Source organism: Saccopteryx leptura, chromosome 6 (genome assembly GCF_036850995.1).
Source record: "Saccopteryx leptura isolate mSacLep1 chromosome 6, mSacLep1_pri_phased_curated, whole genome shotgun sequence".
NCBI classification, from domain to species: Eukaryota; Metazoa; Chordata; class Mammalia; order Chiroptera; family Emballonuridae; genus Saccopteryx; species Saccopteryx leptura.
Genome location: NC_089508.1, coordinates 134,409,856 through 134,436,511, shown reverse-complemented (window position 1 = coordinate 134,436,511; position 26,656 = coordinate 134,409,856). Strand labels below are relative to the sequence as shown.

At 41.2% G+C, this 26,656-nt stretch overlaps 1 pseudogene; it reads left to right on the top strand.

The window, feature by feature from the left end:
• The first annotated feature begins 11,827 nt into the window (after positions 1 to 11,827).
• Positions 11,828 to 26,656, top strand: part of LOC136375986 (transmembrane emp24 domain-containing protein 10 pseudogene) — a 103,730-nt pseudogene continuing 88,901 nt past the window's right edge.

The following is a 26,656-nucleotide window of genomic DNA, read 5'->3' as shown; positions in this document are numbered from 1 at the left end:
TGCCACTTCTATTAGGGTGAGAATTCTCCCGTTGTTCTTTCCCTAGTCCCTTAGTGGGCAAATATTCCTGATTAAGCACTTGAGTATTGACTAAATTATTAGGACTGAAAAGCAACACTCCCATATTTTTCAAAACATCTCTACCCCACAAATTAACTGGCAATCCAGGGAGCACATAAGGCTGAAAAAATCCAGAATGACCTTCTTTATCTTCCCATTGTAAAAAACTAGAACTTTGTTGAGGGGATTTATTCTGCCCTATACGTTGTAATTCTGTGGCTGCTGCATGAGTGGGCTAGGAAGGAGGCCAATGTAACTTAGCAATAACAGATACATCAGCTCTAGTATCTAATAGTCCTTTAAATTTATGTCCTTGTATTGTTAGTTCCATTTCAGGGCGTTCCTGACCTATTTTTTTAATCCAATTGGCAAAATCAGAGGAGCCAAATCACCGGTTTCCTTGGAGCCTCCTTTGCAGGATGTGGCCTGAGAAGCAGAATTAGCATCCTTATACTGTTCTTCTAAGTGCCTGAATTAGCCGTGAGACAAATTCTTGAAATGACTTATTAGGGCCCTGCTTAATTTTGCTCAATTCCTTTGTTTTGCCTGAGTATAACCTTACACATAAACAAGACAATTTACACACAAAAAAACACAAGTATAACATATAACTTTGATCAATCCTAATACTTAAATTGCTATTTGGCTCCTAACTCTGAAAACACCTCAAAATGCACTAACCAAATCAGTAAGTCTTAAGGATCTACATTCTATTCTATTTAAATTTAAATGAGCGCTCCTTATGAGTTCTAAAAACATTTTATTTTTTCTAAATATTAGAGCCAGCATTTCCAATTTTTGCATGCAAAAAAACCCTTAATTCAGACCTTAAAAACAGACACATTTTGACAACATTAAACAAAGACTAAACAGAAACAAGAATTAGATGAACCAGACAAACCAGAAAGAAACCCGGGATTTCATAGCACATCCAGATTAGAAAGATGCCTGCCTGATATTAGTCAGGGCATTTTCTGACAGAGGGACTGAAGGATGTGACTAAACAAAATCTCCCCAAGAAAATTTGCTCTCGGCAGCTGCTGGGATATTTTCTATAGTCAGATCCAACACAGGTCCCCTGCCTCAATTTCCAGGCAAAGAATAAGAAAAAAACAAAATGATAGTTCAGAAGATCATAGTTAAAACATTAAAGAGCCCTGGCCGGTTGGCTCAGTGGTAGAGCATCGGCCTGGTGTGCAAGGGGTCCCGGGTTCGATTCCCGGCCAGGGCACACAGGAGAAGCACCCATCTGCTTCTCCACCCCTCCCTTTCTCCTTCCTCTCTGTCTCTCTCTTCCCTTCCCTCAGCGAGGCTCCATTGGAGCAAAGATGGCCTGGGCGCTGGGGATGGCTCCTTGGCCTCTGCCCCAGGCACTAGAGTGGCTCTGGTCGCAGTGGAGTGACACCCTGGAGGGGCAGAGCATTGCTCCCTGGTGGGCAGAGCGTCGCCCCCTGGTGGGCATGCCGGGTGGATCCTGGTCGGGCGCATGCGGGAGTCTGTCTGACTGTCTCTCCCCATTTCCAGCTTCGGAAAAATACAAAAAAAAAAAAAAAAAAAATTAAAGAAAATCAGATCATGACAGGAAAAGCTGTAACTTTCCTAATACCTGAATCTCCTATCCATTCTCATATTCTATAGTTGCTGTAACCGGTGGCTCAGGTTGACTATGCTGAGATTTTCCCCCTACCTCAACAGCCCCTTCATGAAAGTCCAACTTTCACAGCAAATAATCACCCCCGGAGAAACAAGCACAAGCGATCGCCTTCTAGTAATTTGGGGGAAGAGCCTTTGCCCTAATAGTATCTAATAAACCAAGTGAAAAAGGGGCAGTAGGCCCATACTGAACACAAGCAAGTTTAAGCTCTTTCAGAGTTCTAAAAGGTACAGATTTATGTTCTCACACTAGACTCCCTGTATCATCCTGTCTTTCTACAATAGGAAAATGGGTAAAGCCATCATTTATTGTTTCCCCTACATTTCGAGCCTGGTCTATAGATTGTTGGAGAGGGGTTTTCCCAGATTTTGAGCTATAGACTCTGAAATCAGCCCGATAAGGGAATGGAGGAGCAGAGGGTTGAATGTAGGAAGGAGCTGAGGGCAGCGGAGGCCCCGCGGCTAAGGCAGCCATAGCCACGGATTTTTCATCCCCCCTGCCATTCTCAGACTCCAAGTTATCCTCGTATTCACATCCCTCTGTTTCAGCTCACCCTGATACTCTTCAGACAACGATTTGTCTTCATACGGAAACATTTCTACATAAAGGTCCCTTATTTTTTACCCTATCTGTCCCATAATCTTTTACTCCTGACTACACTTTCCCCAAAAACTTTCTTTACTCACTGTGCGCACTTCACTTTGGGGAGTTCCGTCACCTTCCTTCAGTTTTAGTTTCCCCGTATTCATACTCAAGTCGTCTGTTTGGGTGCCACTTGCCGTGGACCAGTGCGGCTCCTAATAATGGTATGGAATTAAGGAAACACACTTATCAAAACAAAAACGATGGGACCGGGAGGACTCTTCAACATGCCTGGCAGTATCCGAGTGCCCCATAGCCCCAGTTTGCTTTATTATATAGCCATATGCAAATCAAGGACCTTGATACAAAGTTGCACATCCAAGGCTAAGACAGGAATTCTCCCAAGGCAAAAACAGGATACATTAGTAAAATCTACCAACATCTGAAACAAAGAGTCAGAGGAAGAGCATGTATATTGCTTCCAGCAACCCAAGGAAGCGAGTAGAGTGGGTGCAAATACTCAGCATCATAGCCAAATATGAAGATGGAGGGGGGAGAACTTAGCCTTTTGCTAAGCCTCGAATGTAAAATGGCTTTTTGCCATTTACGATCCACAACAAAACTCTATACTATTTTCCATAGCGGCTGCACCAATCTGCATTTCCAGCAAAAGTGCACAAGCGTTCCTCTTTCTCCACATCCTCACCAACACTTGTTCATTGATATATTGGTGATAGCCATTCTGACAGGTGTGAAGTGATATCACTGTGGTTTTAATTTGCAATTTTCTGATGACTAGTTGACTTTGAGCATCTTTTCTTATGTCTATTGGCCATCTGTATGTCCTCTTTGAAGAGGGGTCTATTTAAGTCCTTTGCCCATTTTAAATTAAATTGTTTGTTTTTTGTTGTTGAGTTGTGTAAGTTTTTAAAACATAAAATTTGAATATCAATTCCTTATTAGATGTATCATTGGCAATTTGTACTCCCATTCAGGGGGTTGTCTTTTTATTTTGCTGATGGTTTTCTTTGCTGTGCTAAAACTCTTTAATTTAATATAGTCTCATTTGTTTATTTTTTCTTTTGTTTTCCTTGCTAGAGGAGGTGTAGCAGAAAAAATATTGCTATGATAAATGTCTGAGATTTCACTGCGTATGTTTTTTTCTCAGGATTTTTATGATATTGAATCTTACATTTAAGTCTTTAATCCATTTTGAGTTTATTATTATATACATTTTAAGAAAATGGTCTGGTTTCATTCTTTTGCATGTATCTGTCCAATTTTCCCAACAGCATTTATTGAATAGACTGTCTTTACCCCATTGTATGTTCTTGCCTCCTTTGTCAAATATTAATTGACCATATAGGTGTGGGTTTATTTCTGGGATCTCTATTCATTTTTATGTTGGTGCCATGTTGGTATTTTTTTTTGTTTTGTTTTGTTTTTTTTTCCAATCTTTTATTTTAACAATATATCATGACTCCCATTCAGTGTTAGGATGCTTAGATTCATCTTATTGGGTTTTTTTGGTTTTTAATTTTAATGGGGTGAAATTGATAAATCAAAGTACATATGTTCAGAGAAAACATCTCTAGGTTATTTTGACATTAGATTATGCTGCATTCCCATCACTCAAAGTCCAATTGTCTTCCGTCACCTTCTAACTCGTTTTCTTTGTGCCCTTCCCTTCCTCCAACCCCCTCCCTCTCCTCCCCCCTCCCCATAACCCCCACACTCTTGTCCATGTCTCTGAGTCTCATTTTTATGTCCCACCTATGTATGGATTCATATAGTTCTTAGTTTTTTCTGATTTACTTATTTCTCTCAGTATAATGTTATCAAGGTCCATCCATGTTGTTGTAAAGGACCCGATGTCATCATTTCTTATGGCTGAGTAGTATTCCATAGTATATATGTACCAAAGCTTTTTAATCCACTCGTCCACTGACGGACACTTGGGCTGTTTCCAGATCTTCACTATTGTGAACAATGCTGCCATAAACATGGGAGTGCATTTCTTCTTTTGAAACAGTGCTATGGTGTTCTTGGGGTATATTCCTAAAGGTGGTATAGCTGGGTCAAAAGGCAGTCCAATTTTTAATTTCTTGAGGAATCTCCATACTGTTTTCCACAGAGGCTGCACCAGTCTGCATTCCCACCAGCAGTGCAGGAGGGTTCCCTTTTCTCCACATCCTCGCCAGCACTTATTCTGTGTTGTTTTGTTGATGAGCGTCATTCTGACTGGTGTGAGGTGATATCTCATTGTGGTTTTAATTTGAATTTCTCTAATCATTAGTGATGTTAAGCATTTTTTTCATATGCCTATTGGCCATCTGTATGTCCTCTTTGGAGAAGTGTCTATTCATTTCTTTCGCCCATGTTTTGATTGGATTGTTTTTCTTCCTGGTATTGAGTTTTACAAGTTTTTTATAAATTTTGGATATTAACCCCTTATCAGACGTATTGTCAAATATATTCTCCCATTGTGTAGTTCGTCTTTTTATTCTGCTCTTGTTGTCTTTAGCTGTGCAGAAGCTTTTTAGTTTGATATAGTCCCATTTGTTTATCCTGTCTTTTATTTCACTTGCCCATGGAGATAAATTGGCAAATATATTGCTGTGAGAGATGTCAGAGAGCTTATTGCCTATGTTTTCTTCTAAGATGCTTATGGTTTTATGGCTTACATTTAACTCTTTTATCCATTTGAGTTTATTTCTGTGAATGGTGTAAGTTGGTGGTCTAGTTTCATTTTTTTGCAGGTAGCTGTCCAGTTTTCCCAACACCATTTGTTGAAGAGGCTGTCTTTACTCCTATGTATGCTCTTACCCCTTTGTCAAATATCAGTTGTCCATAAAAGTGTGGGTTTATTTCTGGGTTCTCTGTTCTGTTCCATTGATCTATATGCCTGTTCTTATGCCAGTACCAGGCTGTTTTGAGTACAATGGCCTTGTACTATAACTTGATATCCGGAAGTGTGATACCTCCCACTTTATTCTTCCTTTTCAAGATTGCTGAGGCTATTTGTGTTCTCTTTTGGTTCCATATAAATTTTTGGAATATGTATTCTATATCTTATAAGTAAGTCATTGGTATTTTAATCAGTATTGCATTGAATTTATAAATTGCTATGCGTAATACAGACATTTTAATGATGTTTATTATTCCTAACCATGAGCACGGTATATGCTTCCACTTTTTTGTATCGTCCCTGATTTCTTTTATCAATGTTTTATAATTTTCCGAGTACAAGTCTTTAATCTCCCTGGTTAAATTTATTCCTAGGTACTTTATTTTTTTAGTTGCCTTGGTGAGGGGGATTGCTTCCTTAATTTCTCTTTCTGATAGTTCATTGTTAGTGTATAGAAATGCCTCTGATTTCTGAGTATTAATTTCACATCCTGCCACCTTGCTGAATTCATTTATCAGGTCCAGTAGTTTTTTGACTGAGACTTTAGGGTTTTCTTTATACAATATCATATCATCTGCAAATAATGATAGTTTTACTTCTTCCTTTACAATTTGGATGCCTTTTATTTCTATTTCTTCTCTGATTGCTGTGGCTAGGACTTCCAGAACTATGCTGAATAAAAGGGGGCACCCCTGCCTTATTCTTGATCTTAAGGGTATTGCTTTTAATTTTTGTCCATTGAGTATGATGTTGGCTGTGGGTTTGTCATAGATGGTCTTTATCATGTTGAGGTATGTTCTCTGTATTCCCACTTTGCTGAGAGTTTTGATCATGAATGGGTGCTGGATTTTAACAAATACTTTTCCTGCATCTATTGAAGTTATCATGTGCTTTTTGTCCTTCCTTTTGTTTATGTGATGAATCACATTGATTGATTTGCAAATATTGTACCAGCCTTGCCTCCCAAGAATAAATCCCACTTGATCATGGTATATGATTTTTTTCATATATTGCTGGATCATATATTGCTATTATTTTGTTGAGGATTTTCGCATCTAAATTCATCAGGGATATTGGCCTATAATTTTCTTTCTTTGTGTTGTCTTTGCGTGGTTTTGGAATCAGAATTATGCTTGCCTCATAAAAGGAGCTTGGAAGTCTTCCTTCCTCTTGAATTTTTTGAAATAACTTGAGAAGGATAAGAGTTAGTTCTTCTTTGAATATTTGGTAGAAATCACTTGGGAAGCCATCAGGCCCAGGACTTCTGGGTGTTTTTTGATAACTGTTTCAATCTCATTTGTTGTAATTGGCCTTAAACGAAATACTAGAACACCTGGATATGATAGACATCTATAGGACACTTCATCCCAAAGCGACAGAGTATACATTTTTCTCTAGTGTACATGGAACATTCTCAAGAATTGACCATATGTTGGGCCACAAAGACAATATCAGAAAATTTAGAAAAATTGAAATTGTACCAAGCATATTTTCTGATCATAAAGCCTTGAAACTAGAATTCAACTGCAAAAAAGAGGGGGAAAAACCCACAAAAATGTGGAAACTAAACAACATACTTCTAAAAAATGAATGGGTCAAAGAAGAAATAAGCACAGAGATCAAAAGATATATACAGACAAATGAAAATGAAAATACGATGTATCAGAATCTCTGGGATGCAGCAAAAGCAGTGATAAGAGGAAAGTTCATATCACTTCAGGCCTATATGAACAAACAAAAGAGAGCCGAAGTAAACCGCTTAACTTCACACCTTAAGGAACTAGAAAAAGAAGAACAAAGACAACCCAAAACCAGCCGAAGAAAGGAGATAATAAAAATCAGAGCAGAAATAAATGAAATAGAGAACAGAAAAACTATAGAAAAAATCAATAAAACAAGGAGCTGGTTCTTTGAAAAGATCAACAAAATTGACAAACCCTTGGCAAGACTCACCAAGGAAAAAAGGCACAGGACTCAAATAAATAAAATCCAAAATGAAAGAGGAGAGATCACCACAGACATCATAGATATACAAAGAATTATTGTAGAATACTATGAAAAATTATATGCCACCAAATACAACAATCTAGAAGAAATGGATAAATTCCTAGAACAATACAACCTTCCTAGACTGAGTCATGAAGAAGCGGAAAGCCTAAACAGACCAATCAGCAGGGAGGAAATAGAAAAAACTATTAAAAACCTCCCCAAAAATAAAAGTCCAGGCCCAGACAGTTATACTAGTGAATTCTATCAAACATTCAAAGAAGACTTGGTTCCTATTCTACTCAAAGTCTTCCAAAAAATTGAAGAAGAAGCAATACTTCCAAACACATTTTATGAGGCCAACATAACCCTCATACCAAAACCTGGCAAGGATGGCACAAAGAAAGAAAACTACAGACCAATATCTCTAATGAATACAGATGCTAAAATACTAAACAAAATACTGGCAAACCGAATACAACAACATATTAAAAAAATATTACATCATGATCAAGTGAGATTCATCCCAGAATCTCAAGGATGGTTCAACATACGCAAAACGGTTAACATAATACACCATATCAACAAAACAAAGAACAAAAACCACATGATCTTATCAATAGATGCAGAAAAGGCTTTTGATAAAATACAACACAATTTTATGTTTAAGACTCTCAACAAAATGGGTATAGAAGGAAAATATCTCAACATGATAAAGGCCATATATGATAAACCATCAGCCAACATCATATTAAACGGCATAAAACTGAGGCCTTTCTACCTTAAATCAGGAACAAGACAGGGTTGTCCACTCTCTCCACTCTTATTTAACGTGGTGCTAGAAGTTCTGGCCAGAGCAATCAGACAAGACAAAGAAATAAAAGGCATCCATATCGGAAAAGAAGAAGTAAAGGTATCACTTTTTGCTGATGATATGATCCTATACATCGAAAACCCGAAGGACTCCACAAAAAGATTATTAGAAACAATAAACCAATACAGTAAGGTCGCAGGATACAAAATTAACATACAAAAGTCCATAGCCTTTCTATATGCCAACAATGAAATATTAGAAAACGAACTCAAAAAAATAATCCCCTTCACGATTGCAACAAAAAAAATAAAATACCTAGGAATAAACATAACAAAGAATGTAAAGGACCTATATAACGAAAACTACAAGGCATTATTAAGAGAAATAGAAAAAGACACAATGAGATGGAAAAATATTCCTTGTTCTTGGATAGGAAGAATAAATATAATTAAAATGGCCATATTACCCAAAGCAATATATAAATTTAATGCAATTCCCATCAAAATTCCTATGAGATTTTTTAAAGAAATGGAACAAAAAATCATCAGATTTATATGGAACTATAAAAAACCCCGAATAGCCAAAACAATCCTAAGGAAAAAAAATGAAGCTGGGGGCATTACAATACCTGACTTTAAACTATATTATAGGGCCACGATAATCAAAACAGCATGGTATTGGCAGAAAAATAGACACTCAGACCAATGGAACAGAATAGAAAGCCCAGAAATAAAACCACATATATATGGTCAAATAATCTTTGATAAAGGGGCCAACAACACACAATGGAGAAAAGAAAGCCTCTTCAACAAATGGTGTTGGGAAAACTGGAAAGCCACATGCAAAAGAATGAAACTGGACTACAGTCTCTCCCCCTGTACTAAAATTAATTCAAAATGGATCAAAGACCTAAATATAAGACCTGAAACAATAAAGTACATAGAAGAAGACATAGGTACTAAAATCATGGACCTGGGTTTTAAAGAACATTTTATGAACTTGACTCCAATGGCAAGAGAAGTAAAGGCAAAGATAAATGAATGGGACTACATCAGAATAAAAAGTTTTTGCTCAGCAAGAGAAACTGATATCAAAATAAACAGACAGCCAACTAAATGGGAAATGATATTTTCAAACAACAGCTCAGATAAGGGCCTAATATCCAAAATTTACAAAGAACTCATAAAACTCAACAACAAACAAACAAACAATCCAATAAAAAAATGGGAAGAGGACATGAACAGACACTTCTCCCAGGAAGAGATACAAATGGCCAACAGATATATGAAAAGATGCTCAGCTTCATTAGTTATTAGAGAAATACAAATCAAAACTACAATGAGATACCACCTCACCCCTGTTAGATTAGCTATTATCATCAAGACGGGTAATAGCAAATGTTGGAGAGGCTGCGGAGAAAAGGGAACTCTCATTCACTGTTGGTGGGACTGTAAAGTAGTACAACCATTATGGAGGAAAGTATGGTGGTTCCTCAAAAAACTGCAAATAGAACTACCTTATGACCCAGCAATCCCTCTACTGGGTATATACCCCAAAACCTCAGAAACATTGATACGTAAAGACACATGTAGCCCCATGTTCATTGCAGCACTGTTCACAGTGGCCAAGACATGGAAACAACCAAAAAGCCCTTCAATAGAAGACTGGATAAAGAAGATGTGGCACATATACACTATGGAATACTACTCAGCCATAAGAAATGATGACATCAGATCATTTACAGCAAAATGGTGGGATCTTGATAACATTATACGGAGTGAAATAAGTAAATCAGAAAAAAACAAGAACTACATGATTCCATACATTGGTGGAACATAAAAACGAGACTAAGAGACATGGACAAGAGTGTGGTGGTTACCAGGGGTGGGGGGAGGGAGGACATGGGAGGGAGGGAGGGAGAGAGTTAGGGGAGGGGGAGGGGCACAGAGAACTAGATAGAGGGTGGCGGAGGACAATCTGACTTTGGGCGAGGGGTATGCAACATAATTTAATGACAAAATAACCTAGACATGTTTTCTTTGAATATATGTACCCTGATTTATTAATGTCATCCCATTACCATTAATAAAAATTTATTTAAAAAAAAAAGAAATATTTTTGTGTTACAGAAAAAAAATTCCACATGTGCTAAAGATAAAGTGTAAACAAAACAAAACTATTAAAAATAGTAGAAGGGCCTGACTAGGCGGTGGCGCAGTGGATAGAGCGTCAGACTGGGAAGCGGAAGGACCCAGTTTCAAGACCCCCGGGTTGCCAGCTTGAGCGCGGGCTCATCTGGCTTGAGCAAAAAGCTCACTAGCATGAACCCAAGGTCATTGGCTCGAGCGGGGGGTTACTCAGTCTGCTGAAGGCCCGCGGTCATGGCACATATGAGAAAGCAATCAATGAACAACTACGGTGTCGCAACGAAAAACTGATGATTGATGCTTCTCATCTCTCTCCGTTCCTGTCTGTCTATCCCTACCTATCCCTCTATCTGACTCTCTCTCTGTCCCTGTAAAAAAAAAAAAAAAATTAAATTAAAAAAATAGTAGAAGGAATTCACAAGGCTACTTGTACAACTAAGGGTTGAATACCTTTTTGAAAAGAAAAGCAAAAAACAAAATTCTAAGCCATGAATGAAAGAAGAAATAACTGATTATATATAAACTAACAAAAGTTGCCTGACCAGGCAATGGTGTAGTGGATAGAGCATTGGCCTCAGAAGCTGAGGACCCAGGTTTGAAACCCTGAGGTCACTGGCTTATGTGCAAGATCATAGACATGATTCCATGGTCGCTGGCTTGAAGTCCAAGGTCACTGATTTGAGCAACGGATCAGTGGCTCGGCTGGAGCCCCCTGGTCAAGGCAAATATGAGAAGCAATCAATAACAACTAAAGTGCCACTATTATGAGTTGATGCTTCTCATATCTTTGCTTCCTGTCTGTCTGTCCCTCTCTCTCAAAATAAATAAATTAAAAAAATAAACTAACAAAAGTTTTAGGGAAATATAAATAAAACCAATAAGTGAAGATCAATCTTTTTGTCTGTGAAGGGTTAATACCTTCATATATAGAGTTTCTATACATTGAGAAGAAGAAAACAACATAAACAGAAAATTGAGAAAGGATATGAACAGGCACATCTCAGAATCAAGAACAAGAGAATATATGAAAATATAGTCCTACAAGCCCAGAGAGCATGAATTTCAGTAACAGTGAGCTGTCATTTCATACCCAAGAGAGTAGCAACAGAAACAAAAGAGTAAAAACATGTATTTGATTATTGTCTTATTGTAGTTGAAATTGTAATAAAAATCAGATAAATGTGTCTGACCAGCGGTGGTGCAGTGGATAGAGCATCGACCTGGGACGTTGAGGACCCAGGTTCGAAACCCTAAGGTCGCCGACTTGAGCACAGGCTCATCTGGGCTTGACTGTTGGCTCACCAGCTTGAGGATGATATAGATATGAGCCCATGGTTGCTGACTTGAGCATGGGGTCACTGGCTTGCCTGGAGCCCCCTAGTCAAAGCACATATGAGAAAGCAATCAATGAGCAACTAAAGAGCTGCAACTACAATTTGATGCTTCTCATCACTCTCCCTTCCTCTCTGTCTGCCTCTCTCTCTCTTTTCTTTCTTCCTATCTCTCTCTCCCTTAAAAAGATTAGATAATGTATGAAATTCTGCATGTTTAATTTGTCCATGATTTCTAATATTTTCTAAAATTTAACAAGTATTCCAGCAGTTTTCATAAAACATGCAAAAAAAAGTACCAAGAAACCTAAAAAGGCCGCTTCTGGCATGGGACGGGCCAGCTCCATGCCTGGTTTGCCTGGCCCACAAGCTCAGCATGGCCTTTGCCAGTTAGTGTGGCTGCTTTTGCTCCTGCTCAGCTTGGTGCTCGCCATCTACTTCTATCTGCCTATTAACTTCCACAACTGCCTCCATTAGGAGATAACACAAGGACCTACTGGTGATGGCGCTACTGACATCAGCTACCACTCTGGGGGTGTTGGTGGCCTGCTCACCCACCTCATGATCATAATAAATTCTGCTGGGCATATTGTATATTCCAAGGTGGATGCAATCAAGGGGAAGTTTGCCTTTACTACTGAAGATTATTACATATTCGAATGTGTGTTTTGAGATCAAGGGCACAGGGTGGATACCTGACCATCTCGTGATCCTAGACATGAAGCACAGAGTGAAGTAAAAAAATTACGAAAAGATTGCAGAAGTTGAAGAATGCAAACCCTTAGAGGTGGAGGTATGATGTGTAGAAAACATTTCAGAATCTCTCACTGATGATTTTGCCTACACAAAGAAATAACAGGAGGAGGTGTGAGTGATACCAGTGAGTCACAAATACTCTGAGCCTGCATGTCAGCATTTCTAATGCTCTGCCTCCTTGGACTGGCCACCAGTCTCCTATCTGCATCACTCCTTCAAGGCAAGAAGTTGGTTGAGTAGTAAGGCCCATTCTCCTCCCAGCTGGTATCTCAGCCACCAAAGCATTACTGGGATGACCCAGCCTTTGGCATCCTACCAACTGCACTATCCAGGCATGTTGAAACTTTCCCGCCAGAACTGATCATCTTAGTGTGGGAGGACATGAGTTACCACCGACACCCAACAAGTCACTGAGGGACTTCTCTTTGATTTGGACTGGTTTTACAACAACAGGACTATTATTAGAGTTACCTATGACAAAAAAGAGTGTTACTTAGATAAGGTCAGAGCCAGCATTCGTATTGGACTCCCTCCAGCTCTCTGTTTGAACCTTGTTCCCTTGCCTTCCCCACTCACTCACCAGCTTGGGCTTCCCTTTAAGTTTCTTCACCAAGATTGGTTTGACCATGTGGACCTTGTTTCATTCTGATTGTCCTTTTTGGATTTCCACATGAAAAAATCCTTAACTTTATCTTAACCCTTAGCTGAAATGTTTGGGCAGCTTCTGGTGATATCCTTTCATAATTTTATGTCTCTTAAAAGGGTGATGGATGGAATACCACATTGAAATGAGTTTTGAACTACAGATAAGTCTTGAAGAAAATTTTATTTTAGAGAATTAAAATAGTTGTGCTCAACTGCTTGGGGGAAAATGAGACCTAAAATAGTGATAACACCTTGTGCTGACGGAGATGCAGAGAAAAGGATCTGGTACTGATTGTGTAACTAGAAACTCCTTTTCTAACAAGTGTAAACCATACACGGTCACAGCTGAGGCCACCCTTCGGGAGCCTCTGCTCTGTGTCATCTGATTTCAAAGCAAAGCTCACTCTCTTAGGTTTGTATTGCATTTTCCATCCTATTTTACATAAGATGGGAGGAGGAAGGGGCCCAGTAGGGTTTCATGCTCTCAGTATAGGCCTCCTCCGTCTTGCAATGTTTAAACAATGAGATAAGATTCATATACAGTAAAATTCAATCCTTGATTGTATAGTTCTATGAGTTCTCACTAGCCCATACAGTCATGTATTCACCATCACAATCAAGATATAGAACAATTCTGTTCTATATCCCTTCTATGTCCCTTGTGTCCTTCCGTAGGCATTCCTTATCCCCTGGAAATCCTGACTTCTCTGTCCTTATAGTTTTATCTTTTCCATAATATTGTATAAATGGACCTGTAGCTCCATTTGAGTCTGACTTTTTCCACTTAGCATGAAGCATTTGTGAGTCGTCCGCATTGCTGTATGTATCGGTGAGTTCTTCTTCCTGCTGAGCAGTGTTCCATTGTATGGTAGACCACTGTGTGTTTATCCTTTTGCCCATTGAACCTCAGGTAGCTTGTATCTAGTTGTTGGCGATGATGAATAACGCCACTATAAACATTTATGAGGCGGTTTCTGTGTGAACATACATTTTCATTTCTTTTGGGAAAATACCTAGGAAAGGCATTGCTGGGTCACATGGTAAATATACCATGTTTAACTCTATCAGAAATGTTTCAACTGTCTTCTAAAATGGTGTGAAAAATACACCATTTTGCATTCACACCAGCCACACCCTTGTCAGCACTTAGTGTTGTCATCTTTTAATTTTAGTCATTCTCATTGGTGTGCAGTTGTCTCTCCTTGTGTTAGGGTTACTTTATAACATCAGAAAACTTGGATGTTAGCCTTTGGGTCTTTTCATATCCCTAAATGGAGAATGGAAGTACAGAGTCAGCAGAGCTAACAGTGTGGGGGTCAGGGTTTACCTCATCCTGCCAATTATTTGCTGTGATTGGTGCTCTGTGGGCATAACTCCATCTGTCTGTGCTGCAGTTCCCTCCTTGGTAATTACTCCCATGTCATAGGTTGAGGTGAGTCAATGCAGGTGAAAGGTCTGGAACAGGATTTGGCACACTATGGGCAACAGCCAGGCTTTTGTGCAGCTTTCTCTGACAATAGCTTTCCAGCCTCAGGGCCTTTGTATTTGCAGTTCCCTTTGTTGGAATAGTATTCTGGTCTTCTTTCAACTGCAAAACTCTGCGTGTGTTTGTGTGCATGGCGCAAATAGGTGAAAAGCTAAGATCAGTTCATTAATGTCTCTAACCATTTGCATTTCAAAAACAAAATAACATCTACCCATATTACAAAAAGTAGACTTACAATTGTGCAGGAGACATTATTTATTCTGTCAAGAGAGGGTCTCCAGCATACCTGGAGGATTCAGGGTTGCCAGATAAAATATATTTTTATTTGCTATTTGTGGCAACTAGGCAACAGGGATCCTATTCAGGGACCTTTTGTTGTAACCCTTGAGACTCTGGGGCTAGTTTCCTAACTTCAGATAAGAATACAAGCTTGGGGAGACTGGCTGTTCTTCTGCCCGTGCCTTGCTGAGAAACCAACCTTCTCCTGCTGTGGAACCCCCAGAGGAACCACGGGGGAATTCAGAGGTTTCAAAAAGGAAAACCACGTCTTAATATAATCCAAGGACACAACATTCCCATACCAAGATGCTCACAGAAGTGCAGCATTGTTTTCTCATACTTCCAATTGTAAGATGCGCCTCAAAGTGGCTCCCACCAGGTCTGGTTGTGAATCATAAAAGCAAGGTCCTCAGCTCAGTGGTAGAGCATTGACCTGGCATGTGAAAGTCCTAGATTTGATTTTTTGTTTTGTTTTTATTTAAGATTTTATTTATTTATTTTAGGGAAGAGAGAGAGAGAAGGGAGGAGGAACAGGAAACATCAACTCTCATATGTGCCCTGACCAGGCAAGCCCAGGGTTTTTGAACCAGCGACCTCAGTGTTCCAGGTCAATCCTCTATCCACTGCGCCACCACAGGTCAGGCGAAAGTCCCAGATTTTATTCCCAGTTGGGGCACACAGAGGAAGCCACCATCTGCTTCTTCTCCCCTACCTCTCCCCCTTCTCTTTTTCTCTCTCTCTTCCTCTCCTGCAGCCATGGTTCAATTGATTCAAGCATGTTGTCCCTGGGCACTGAGGATGGCTCTGTAGAGCCTTCTCCTCAGGTGCTAAAAATAGCTCAGTTGCAATCACAGGCCCCAGATGGGCAGAGCATCAGCCCCAGAAGGGGGTCGCTGGGTGGATCCCAGCCAGGGTGCATGTGGGAGTCTATCTCCCCTCCTCTCACTTAAAAAAAAAAAGCCGGGTCTTCACTGTTTGAGCACTTTCTATGGGGCTTAGTTCAACTCATTTAATCTTTACAGCCCTTCTGGGAGGCAGATCGCATTGGCCTCACTTTGTAGATGAGGAAGCTAAGGCTCGGTAACATGAAACCTTGTGGCACACTGCCCCCCAGGAGATGCAGGGCACAGAAACCCTTAGAGCATCTACCTAATGAAGGGCACATTGAGAGTGACAGCCTCTGTGCAGCTATATTCACTGCTGTGTCCAGGGGGCCCTCCACGCACTTGTATTGCTCACCTTGCCTGCCTTTGCTAATGACCTCAATTCATATGGCTGGTGAAGTGGATGGCTTCTGCCCTCCACTGCACCTATGGAAGACACATCACATCAGGGACAGCACTATGTCCCCACAGTCCCCTTCCCATCACTACATTCTCCAGTTCAGGACTTGAGCCTTCCTGGAGAACACTGAGGCATTGCTGTCCTTCAGCACTGTCTCACCACACTCAGCCGCCCAGTCCTGGAGCATTTTCTTCTGGCCCAGACTCCCTCTGGAGCTTTTCTTGGGTCGTGCAGGGGCCATCCTCAGCTGTCAGGTGGGGTCTGGCTGGGGAAAGATGGTGCTGAGCCCTGCCTTCTATTGATCAGGGACACCAACAACAAAAGATAGTGAGAGTCCTGGCATCAGGGTCATCCAAACTCCCTTCTTGGGAGAGTCAGGCTCTCAGCTTTGGGATTCTAATTCTAAGTGAGGGGATCACCTAGCTTCACCCTCATCATGAGCCAGGAAGGACTACTGGTAAGTGCCTGGTAACCACCCACCCCCCTTAACCATGGAACAGTGGTTAGGACAGCAGCAGGGTGGCCCTTGCCTGTCACAGTCAGATGAAACCCACCTTCCCCACAGGACAGCACATGTTTTATGTTGACCATTTATATTGGACCAGACACTGCTAAGTGTGGGAGGCCCTTGCCGAGCTCAAGGCCACAAATAAAAAGCAATATGGCATGTGCTATAGTGGGATCCCAGGTGAACTTGGACTTCGAAGTCCAAGAAGGCTTCCTCAGGAAGTGATGACCAGCGGACATCTAAAGGGTGAGCGAGGCTGGGAGACCCTGTGACAATACAGGGCTTCAGTGGGGACCAAAAGAAACTCCCCTATAGCAAGGAGAGCCATGAGGGAAGGAGGCCATACTGAAGGAAGCTAGATACAGAGGCCAATGTGTGCTGGGTCTGAGGATGTGGGTTTGGAGAGAGTCTAAGGGCAATGGGGAGCCATGGGAAACATTATGCAGTGAGGAGTGGTGTCAAGTTCTGGGCTTAGTTTTAGAAAGATGGTGGGAGAATGGATACGGGTTGCAATCTTGGAGGCTAGGAGGCTGGTTGTGGGAAGTGCTATTACCTGGGAAGGAAGGTGGTGGGCCCATGCATGGGAGGTAGAGAAGTGTGTGACTTTGAAGGGGATTTGGTAAGCAGAATGAGCTGGGTTTTGTGTAGACATAAAGGAGAGGGAGTGAGGATGCCTTCTGGCTCTCAGCCTGGTTCCCTAGTGGACAAGCCCAGGTTGAGGCTCCAGCCACCTGCAACCATGAACATGAGCGGTAGAAAATGAATGGATTATAAAACATTAGCGTTTGAACACACAGTTCCAGTTCCTACCAGTTCATGGGTGTATCATCCCTGCCTGCTTTCCACCATTTGTCCATTTGTGTTTTCTGTTCCTGGACTTTTCTAGCAGCTCCTCTGTCACCCTAGAAGGGAGAAGGCTGGAAGAAGGTGCCCTACCTCAGCAGCTGACCCAAAGGCAGATAGATGATGCCTTGGGCAGGTGCTCTTCCTTTCCTTTGGCGGTGAGAGTGGGGTTCCAGGGCGTCTGGGAACCCCAGAAGAAGGGCAGAGCATCTCAGTCATGGGGACCTCTCGTCCTGTGCTCTCATGGACTTAGGGGTCAGGAAGCCCACGTTTGTGGTAGGGGACTTGAGGATGTGTGTTTGGGTCATCTGGACATATGTGGACATGTGGCTCTGGGCCTGTGCCTGCCTCTGGGGTTCCTTCATTTATTCATTTGAACTGTAACTGCAGCGACAGCATCAGTCCAGGAGGAGTCCCCTGTTTCTATCTCCCCACGGCTGGCTCCTTCTCCTTGATCCATTCTCTGCTCCAGCACCTTCTACGGCATGCTGTCTCTCCCCATGCCCTGCCCCCACCCCGTCAACCCTGTGAATATCTTGGAACACGTGTGCCAGCTGGGCTCCTTTTCCCATGTGGGTTGTGTTGGCAGGTGGCTGAGTCTGAGGCATTGGCCCCTCCTGTCTGTGGGCTCCTGTAGGGCAAGATTAGCACCCTCCAAATCCCCAGAGCCCAGCACAGAACTTGTGTCTACACAAGGGCTCAATGGATATTTGCTGACATGAAGTGGCCTGAGCAATGAGGATGTGGCTACCTCTCCGTCTGTGTGTGAGTCTGAACATGTCTGCGTGTGTGTCACATGTATGCTCTTATGTACTAAACGTGTCTCTGTGTGTGCCTGAGGCTGTCTAAGGGTGAATGCCCACACTAGTCTCTGTGTGTCCCAAGCACATCTCTGCATGCCATCTCACACAGGCACACCCGTGCACATAAGAATCTGTGCCTATCTGCCTGATGGACACACGCTCATACCTGAGCCTGCCCATGTGGGTATATTGGAGCACATCTGCAAATGTGTGGCCACATGGGCATCCAGATTCACCTGAGCATGTCTTTGTATGTATTTTCATGTGTCTATTTGAGTGTACAGGCAGTATCCAGGTTACAAATGAGATAGGGTCTATAGGTTTGTTTATTTATTGATATTTAATTCAATGAAAGGAGGGGAGGCAGAGGCAGACTCCCACATGCATCCTCACTGGGATCCACCTGGCAAGCCTACTAGGGGGTGATCCTCTGCCCATCTGGGGCCCTTGCTCCATTGCGAGGGGAGCCATTTTTTAGTGCCTGAGGCAGAGGCCATGGAGCCATCCTCAGCGCCTGAGGCCAACTCACTCCAATTGAGCCATGGCTGCAGGAGGGGATTAGATGAGAGAGAGAGAGAGAGAGAGAGAGAGAGAGAGAGAGAAGCAAGGAAAAGCAAGATAGGGAAGGGTAGAGAAGCAGATGGTCACTTCTACTGTGTGCCCTGACTGGGAACCTAACTCAGGCCATTCACATGCTGGGCCGACCTCTACCACTGAGCAAACCGGCCAGGGCCAGGTTTGTTCTTAAGTTGAATTTGTATGTAAGAGTAAACAGGTACATTTACTTATTAAATGCAACTTAGACAGATGTTTGTTTTAACATAGTATTTATTTTTAACTTTCTGTGTATATAAATACTTAAATATTTTCAAACCTACAGAACCTAACTCATTTGTAACCAAGAAGCTGCCTGTATCCTTGTCTGTGTGCCTACTGATGTGCAAACGTGAGCTTGGGCATGCTTGTGCATGTGCCCACACAGATACACGTGTGCCTCCAACATGCCTGCACGTATACCCACAAGGGAATGTCCGAGTTTCAACCCAGGGATTTCTGAAATTGGCACTTTCTGATTTCAGACTCAGAGAAGAGCCTGGCCAACTCCATTTCCCTCTCTCCCCCAGCATTGGTCCTGAGCCGCCCTGGCCTTCCTCCAAGCTAAACGCTCCTTCAAAGAATGAGGATGCAGTGGAAGGAATTCTTCCTAGCAGCTTCCGGGCCTCCTACCAGTTACCATGGTGAAAACCTCAACTGTCTGACATAGGAGCAGTATTCTTGGAAAGGGCTCCTGGCTTCTAGGGGCAGGAGCTAGAGCCACTCATGCTGGGATGTTCAGGGGCAGGTTCTGCTAAAAGGATCCAGCTTCATGGCCTTACTGTTGAGTCCAGACATGAAACAGGATGCTAATAACAAAATAGGTGCAACCTGTCAGATAACCAGTGTGCATCTGGATGACACATTCAGAAAGCATAAGTACCTTGCGGGCAGGGTCAACAGTGTCTTCATTTCCTAACTCGGGAGACTCAGAAGGCAAGATCCACCTAAAGGGTGGGTGATTCTAAGCCACTGGTTTTCAACTGGGGGGGCGGTAGTTTTGTCCCCCCAGGGTACATTTCTTAATGTCTGGTCTGGAGGTTTCTGGTTGTCATGTCTGCAGGGGAGGAGTGGCAGGCAGGTGCTACTGTCATGTAGTGGGTAAAGGCCAGAGATGCTGCTCAATATCATACAAGGCACTCAGCAGTCCCCATGGCAAAGAGTGGTCCAACCCCAAAGTCAGCAGTGCCCAGGCTAAGAAACTCTCCCATAAGAACATGAAGGAAGGCAGACAGAATCCTGAAAAGCAGTCTGAGTTTAGACTCATCAGAAGTATTTCAGGTGCAAAAGATTTGACAGATGCTCCAGGACAAAAGAACACCTGTATAGCCGGTGAGTCTATGAAAAGATGCAAACGAGGAAAATGTGAATAAGGACCACCATGAGATATCACTTCACACTTACCAGATGGTCAAAGGAAAATAACCCAAGGACACCAAGAGTTGACAAAATTATGGAGCAACAGGAACTCTCCACTCCTGCTTGTGGAATGTTAGATAATATAGCCAAATCTATAGGGTCACATCTATTGATAGATATAAAGTCATACAGCTGGCCCAGAGTCAGGGGCTGGCCCAGAGTCAGGGGCTGGAGCAGTATGCTGCATTTCCTAATAGACTTATAAAGAATTGCATCCATGTTTTCAGATCAAGCAGTATATTGCTTCCCCAGGTTCATGACCAGGGCCTCAGGGCTCATGTGCCTCCCACTGGAGGGAAGGGGGCTCAGTTCAAATGCCAAGATTCAAAGTTTTCTCTCCTGGGTCAGCAGAAACATCACTAAAATGTCAATGGCTTTGGCTTCTTAAGAAGCCTGCATGGGGCAGCAGCCACTGTGTGTTAAATATAGTGATCCCTACAGTTTTTTGGAATAAAGATAAGTTCTGAACAAAGTTTCTTTATTTGGTTGTTCCTTTCCTGAGTGTAGCTATTGTTTAAAAATAAAAAAAGGAGTGGCTGACATCTGACAGAAGTTTCTTGGGAAAGTAGCAATACGGTGTTGAATCTCCAGGGGGTTCTTAGCATGTGAGTGTGGCTGTTTCAGGACCTGAGGAAGGGTGACTTGCCCATTGACTTGTCAGGGTATTTTTAAGGAGGGTCTTCCTGAGCCAGGTCCTGGAGAAGTTCTTACAGTCAACATTTGTTCTGTGGCCACAACAGAAGGCCAGGAACTTCCCCAAAGTTTATCCTCCAAGATAGCAAAAGCGGCTCTCACTTCTTTGAATGCAGTCATGACTACTGTCACACTTATTGAGTGTGTGCCAGCTCTGGGGCTAAGATACTATAAACACCATTTTATATCTTCCTCCCCACTTATTAGACCCCTCTTCTCCTGTTTAATGCCCTCCAACCACGTAGACTGCCTTTTTGTTCAGACAGACCTCTCTCTAGCCTCAGGGCCTTTGCACTTGCTATTACTTCAGTCTAGTGCTCTCTTTCCTCCCAGATCTTCATGGTTATCCCCTTCTCATTCTCCAGGTCTTAGGTAAAATGTTACTGTCCTTTTAAGGTTGAAACATTCCACTCCATCACTCACTATTACATTACTCAACTCTATTTTCTTTATTCCATTTGTGACACTTTGAGTTTATTCATTGTGACTGGGCTTATTCTCTCTTTCTCCCCAGCTGGAATGGAAGTTTTGTGCAATCAGGGAACTGTCTAGTCTATTTCCACCAAGTCCCAAACTCTACTGCTTATCCCCATGTGGACAACTCATTAAACACCTCTGCTTCCTTCTTCTGATCTAAAAAATGAGTATGATAATAATTGTTAATTCAGAGTAAACCCATTAAAGTGCTTAAAATACAGTGTCAGGTGCACATTTGCTCAAATGTTATTCATTAATATTATTAACCCTTTGAGTAGTAAGTTTTTTGTTAACCCTTTGAGTGAGGACATACATGAATGTTTGTACTACTCAAAGGGTTAAGTATTTGAAAAAATGTTCATAGAAGGAAGGAAGGAAGAGTCCTCAGGCATATAACTCTATTAATTCAAGGATTTTTTTATCCAACAAATGCTTGTTGAGAACCTATGTTGTGTCAACTACAGAACAGAGGTACAGACCAGCAACTTCACACTGGAGAGACTGAAGTTTGAACATAATAGTGATTATGATACTAAGTATTCCTAAGCACGTACTATGTGCAAGGTCCCATTGAATCTCATTGCCTCCCTGGGAGGTATTTTCATTTTGCAGGTGAGGTAGCTGAGGATCAGTGAAGGTAAGTGACTTTCCTCATATCCTTATTGGCAATGGGTACAGTAGCCACCCCCTTATCATCAGGGGATATACTCCAAGACTCCCAGTGGATACCCACAACCCAGCATAGTACTTAACCCTACATATACTATGCTTCTTTGTATACATACACACTTTTCATTTAAAGAAAGCATTTTATGGTTTCTCTTTGACATGTCTGAATTGCTATCATCACTACTTTTGCACTTTAGGGCCATTATGAAGTAAAATAAGGATCACTTGTGGACAAGCAATGTGATACCATGACAGTTGATCTGATAACCCAGCTGGCTACTAAATGACTAACAGACAGGTGGCCTATATATTGTGGAGACACTGAACAAAGAGATGAGTCATGCCCAAGGCAGGACAGAGCAGATGGCAAAACATTTCATCACGTTACTCAGAATGATGTGCAATTTAAAGCTTATGATTTATTTATTTCTGGATTTTTCTTTTAATGTTTTTTCTTTTTAATTTAGAAATTAAATTTAATGGGGTGACATTGAGCCACAAGAGCACATATATTTCAGGTAAGCATCTTTGATAGTGTTTGAACTATTCATTGTGTGTGCCCATCACCCAAAGTCAAATCATTGTCCACCACTGTATATTTGGCTCTCTTTACTACCCTCCCCCACCCCTCCCTCTGGTAATCACTTCACTTTTATCTATATCCATGAGTCTCAGTCTTATATATCCCATGTATGTGTAAAATTATATAGTTCTTAGCTTTTTCCGATTTACTTATTTCACCTAGCATAATATTCTCAAGGTCCAGCTATATTGTCATAAATGAGGATATGTCATCATTTCTTGTGGCTGAATAGTATTCCATAGTATATATGTACCACCTCTTCTTTATACAGTCTTCTATTAAGGGACACTTTGGTTGTTTTCATGTCTTGGCCACTGTGAACAATGCTGCAATGAACATACATGTGTCTGAACATACCAATGTTTTTGAGTTCTTTAGATAGATACACAGTAGAGAGATTATTGGGTCATATGATAGCTCTATTCTTAATTTTTTGAGGGACTGTCATTCAGTCTTCCAGAGTGGCTGAACCAGTTTACATTCCCACCAGCAGTGAATGAGGGTTCTTTTTTCTCCACAGCCTCTCCAACACTTGTTATTACCTGTTTTGCCAATCTAACAGGTGTGAGGTGGTATCTCTCAGGGCCTTTTATGGTTCTATACAAATCTGGTGATTTTTTGCTCTATTTCTTTAAAAAGTGACATTGGGATTTTAATGGGGATTGTATTTTATTTGTATATTGCTTTGGGCGATATGGCTACTTTAATTACAGTGATTTTTCCAATCCACAAACATGGAATATCCTTCCATTTCATTGAGCTTTTTTCAATTTCTTTGAACAATGTTTTGTAGTTTTCAGTATAAAGGCCCTTCCTTTCCTTTGTTGATTTCTAGGTATTTTATTTTTTTGTTGTAATTGTAAAAGGAATTTTTTAAAAAAATTCATTTTCTGCCTGACCAGCAGTGGCGCAGTGGATAGAGCGTTGGACCGGGATGCAGAGGACCCAGGTTTGAGACCCTGAGGTCGCCAGCTTGAGTGCATGCTCACCTGGTTTAAGCAAAGCTCATCAGCTTGGACCCAAGGTCGCTGGCTCAAGCAAGGGGTTACTCGGTCTGCTGAAGGCCTGCAGTCAAGGCACATATGAGAAAGCAATCAATGAACAACTAAGGTGTTGCAACGTGCAATGAAAAACTAATGATTGGGATGCTTCTCATCTCTCTCTGTTCGTGTCTGTCTGTCCCTATCTATCCCTCTCTCTGACTCTCCCTCTGTTTCTGTAAAAAAAAAAAAAAATTCATTTTCTGAGATTTTATTATTGGTATATAAGAAAGCAGTAAACTTTTTTATATTGATAATGTAACCTGCAACTTTACTGTATTTGCTTATTGTTTCTAAAAGTTTTTTTGTGAAGTCTTTAGGGTTTTCTATACACAGACCCATGTCATGACAATTGTCATAAAGTTCTGTCATTTTTAAAAATTCTTGAGTCTTTCTTTTCTTCTCTCTACATCAGCGGTTCTCAACCTGTGGGTCGCGACCCCGGTGGGGGTCAAACGACCAAAATCCACAGGTTGAGAACCGTTGCTCTACATCATCTCTAGTTGTCTGTCTTCAATGTCACTGATTTTATCCTCTATCAGGCCATTTTTATTAGCTAAACTTGTTAGTTCATTTTTTCAGTTCACTTATTGAGTTCTTCATTCCAGAATTTGTCTGGTTCTTTTTAAAAATTTTAATCTCTTTGGTGGGATACTTGTTGTTGTTTTTGTTAATTTGTTTTCTGAGTGCATTAAATTGTCTGTGTTTTCTTGCATTTTGTTGAGTACTTTCAGAACCTCAATTTTGAATCATCTGTTATTTAACTTCAAAGTTTCCATGTGGCTGCTATTGCTTTCTGGAGATTTTCCATTTTCTTTCTGAACTGTGTCTCTTTCTTAGTTGTTCATGATGATATTGGAAGAACCCTTTCCCTACCTAGAAGGCACTTGAGCATGGTATTGCACTTGCAAGAGGTTTTCTATTATTTTTCAGTAGGTGGTGCTGGATTACAAATTTTAACTGTGTAAAAATCCCCAGGCTGACTTCTGCTGGCAATGATGAAGCTGCAATGATGAAGGTGGGTCAGGCTGTGAGGGCTTTCTTCTCCTTCTTTTGTGTTTCCTCCCAGCAGTGGCGATCTTGGGCCTCTGCGTGTTCTTCCCCGTATCCTAACAAACTAGGGACCAGACAGAGAGTACACTTGTTTTTCAGGAGAAACAGTGGTTCTGCAGAGTTAGTTCTGAAGTATGCCACTATTACTCTCTGTATTCTGTGAAGGGAGGGAAGTGGGATCTGGGAGGTTGGCAGGGTACACTTTGTATTTCTCTTTCTCTGTCCCATGTGGCAGCTGTGGGCAGACTACAGAAGCACAGGTAGTGTCCCAGAGTTTCATCTTCTGCCCTGTCCCTGCACTTAGCCATTGCTTTGGTTTAGCACTTCTTAGAGTGTCTGCCTCCATCTCTGCTCCTCCGGGTGGATGAAGACACAGTCACACCAGATTTCTCCCTGCTCTGGAGCTCCACTGTGCTGCGAGTGCTCGGCAGCAGGGTTGCATCCTTGTCTTTTGCCTCCTGGAGCCTACCTTTAGTTGATTCAATGTGTGGATCTTTCAGGCAAGCCTGGGAGCCCAGTTGGGGTTTCTTTTCTGAGTTATAGCTGTTCAATTTGTAGAAGTTTCAAGGGGCAAGATCAAGGCTATCTCTCATGCTACCATTTCTCTGGTGTCCTCCTTTAGTGTTTTTAGACCACAGTTTACTGTGGGTAACTGAAATCTTGAAAAGTAAAACTGTAGATAAGGGAGGGGGATGACTGTATTATGTTTTGTCAAGCTGATATGCTAATAGTGCATCTTATTTTAATTTGCAAATTTTTGATGCCTAATTAAGTTGTGCATTTTCATGTCTCTTCACCATGTATATTTCATCTTTTCCATTGTGATTTCTAAGATGTCTTACATATAAAATATCCTTTGGTAAATCTGTTTCAAATATTCTTTTCTAGTTTCTCTTTTTTTGTTTAACTTTAAAAAAAAATGTGTTTTGAATATTGAATACCAACTATAATTAAAGAAAAAAATTTTAAATGGTTTTGGCTCCAAAAACTTTTACATTTTATTTAGTCAAATTTATGTATTTTTTAAAAATTATTGATATCTCTAGTAATTATTCATCTTAATTTTCTTCTAGGGGTGAGTTATTGCAGTTTTTAATTCATTTTTTTATTAGTTTTAATGGGGTGACATTGATAAATCAGGGTACATATGTTCAGAGAGAACATCTCCAGGTTATTTTGACATTTGGTTATGCTGCATTCCCAGCACACAAAGTCAAATTGTCTTCCATCACCTTCTAACTGGTTTTCTTCATGCCACTCCCCTCCCCTAACTCCCTCCCCCACCTCCACCCGACCTCGTAACCACCACACTCTTGTCCATGTCTCTGAGTCTCATTTTTATGTCCCACCTATGTATGGAATCATACAGTTCTTAGTTTTTAAATTTACTTATTTCACTCAGTATAATGTTATCAAGGCCCATCCATGTTGTTGTAAATGATCCGATGCCATCATTTCTTATGGCTAAGTAGTATTCCATAGTATATATGTACCAAAGCTTTTTAATCCACTCGTCCACTGATGGACACTTGGGCTGTTTCCAGATCTTTGCTATTGTGAACAATGCTGCCATAAACATGGGGGTGCATTTCTTCTTTTGAAACAGTGCAATGGTGTTCTTGGGGTATATTCCTAAAAGTGGTATAGCTGGGTCAAAAGGAAGTTTGATTTTTAATTTTTTGAGTAATCTCCATACTGTTTTCCACAGAGGCTGCACCAGTCTGCATTCCCACCAGCAGTGCAGGAGGGTTCTCTTTTCTGCACAACCTCGCCAGCACTTATTCTGTGTTGTTTTATTGATGAGCGCCATTCTGACTGGTGTGAGGTGATATCTCATTGTGGTTTTAATTTGCATTTCTCTAATGATTAGTGATGATCATTTTTTCATATGCCTATTGGCCATCTGTATGTCCTCTTTGGAGAAGTGTCTATTCATTTCTTTCGCCCATGTTTTGATTGGATTGTTTGTCTTCCTGGTATTGAGTTTTACAAGTTCTTTATAAATTTTGGATATTAACCCCTTACCAGACGTATTGTCAAAT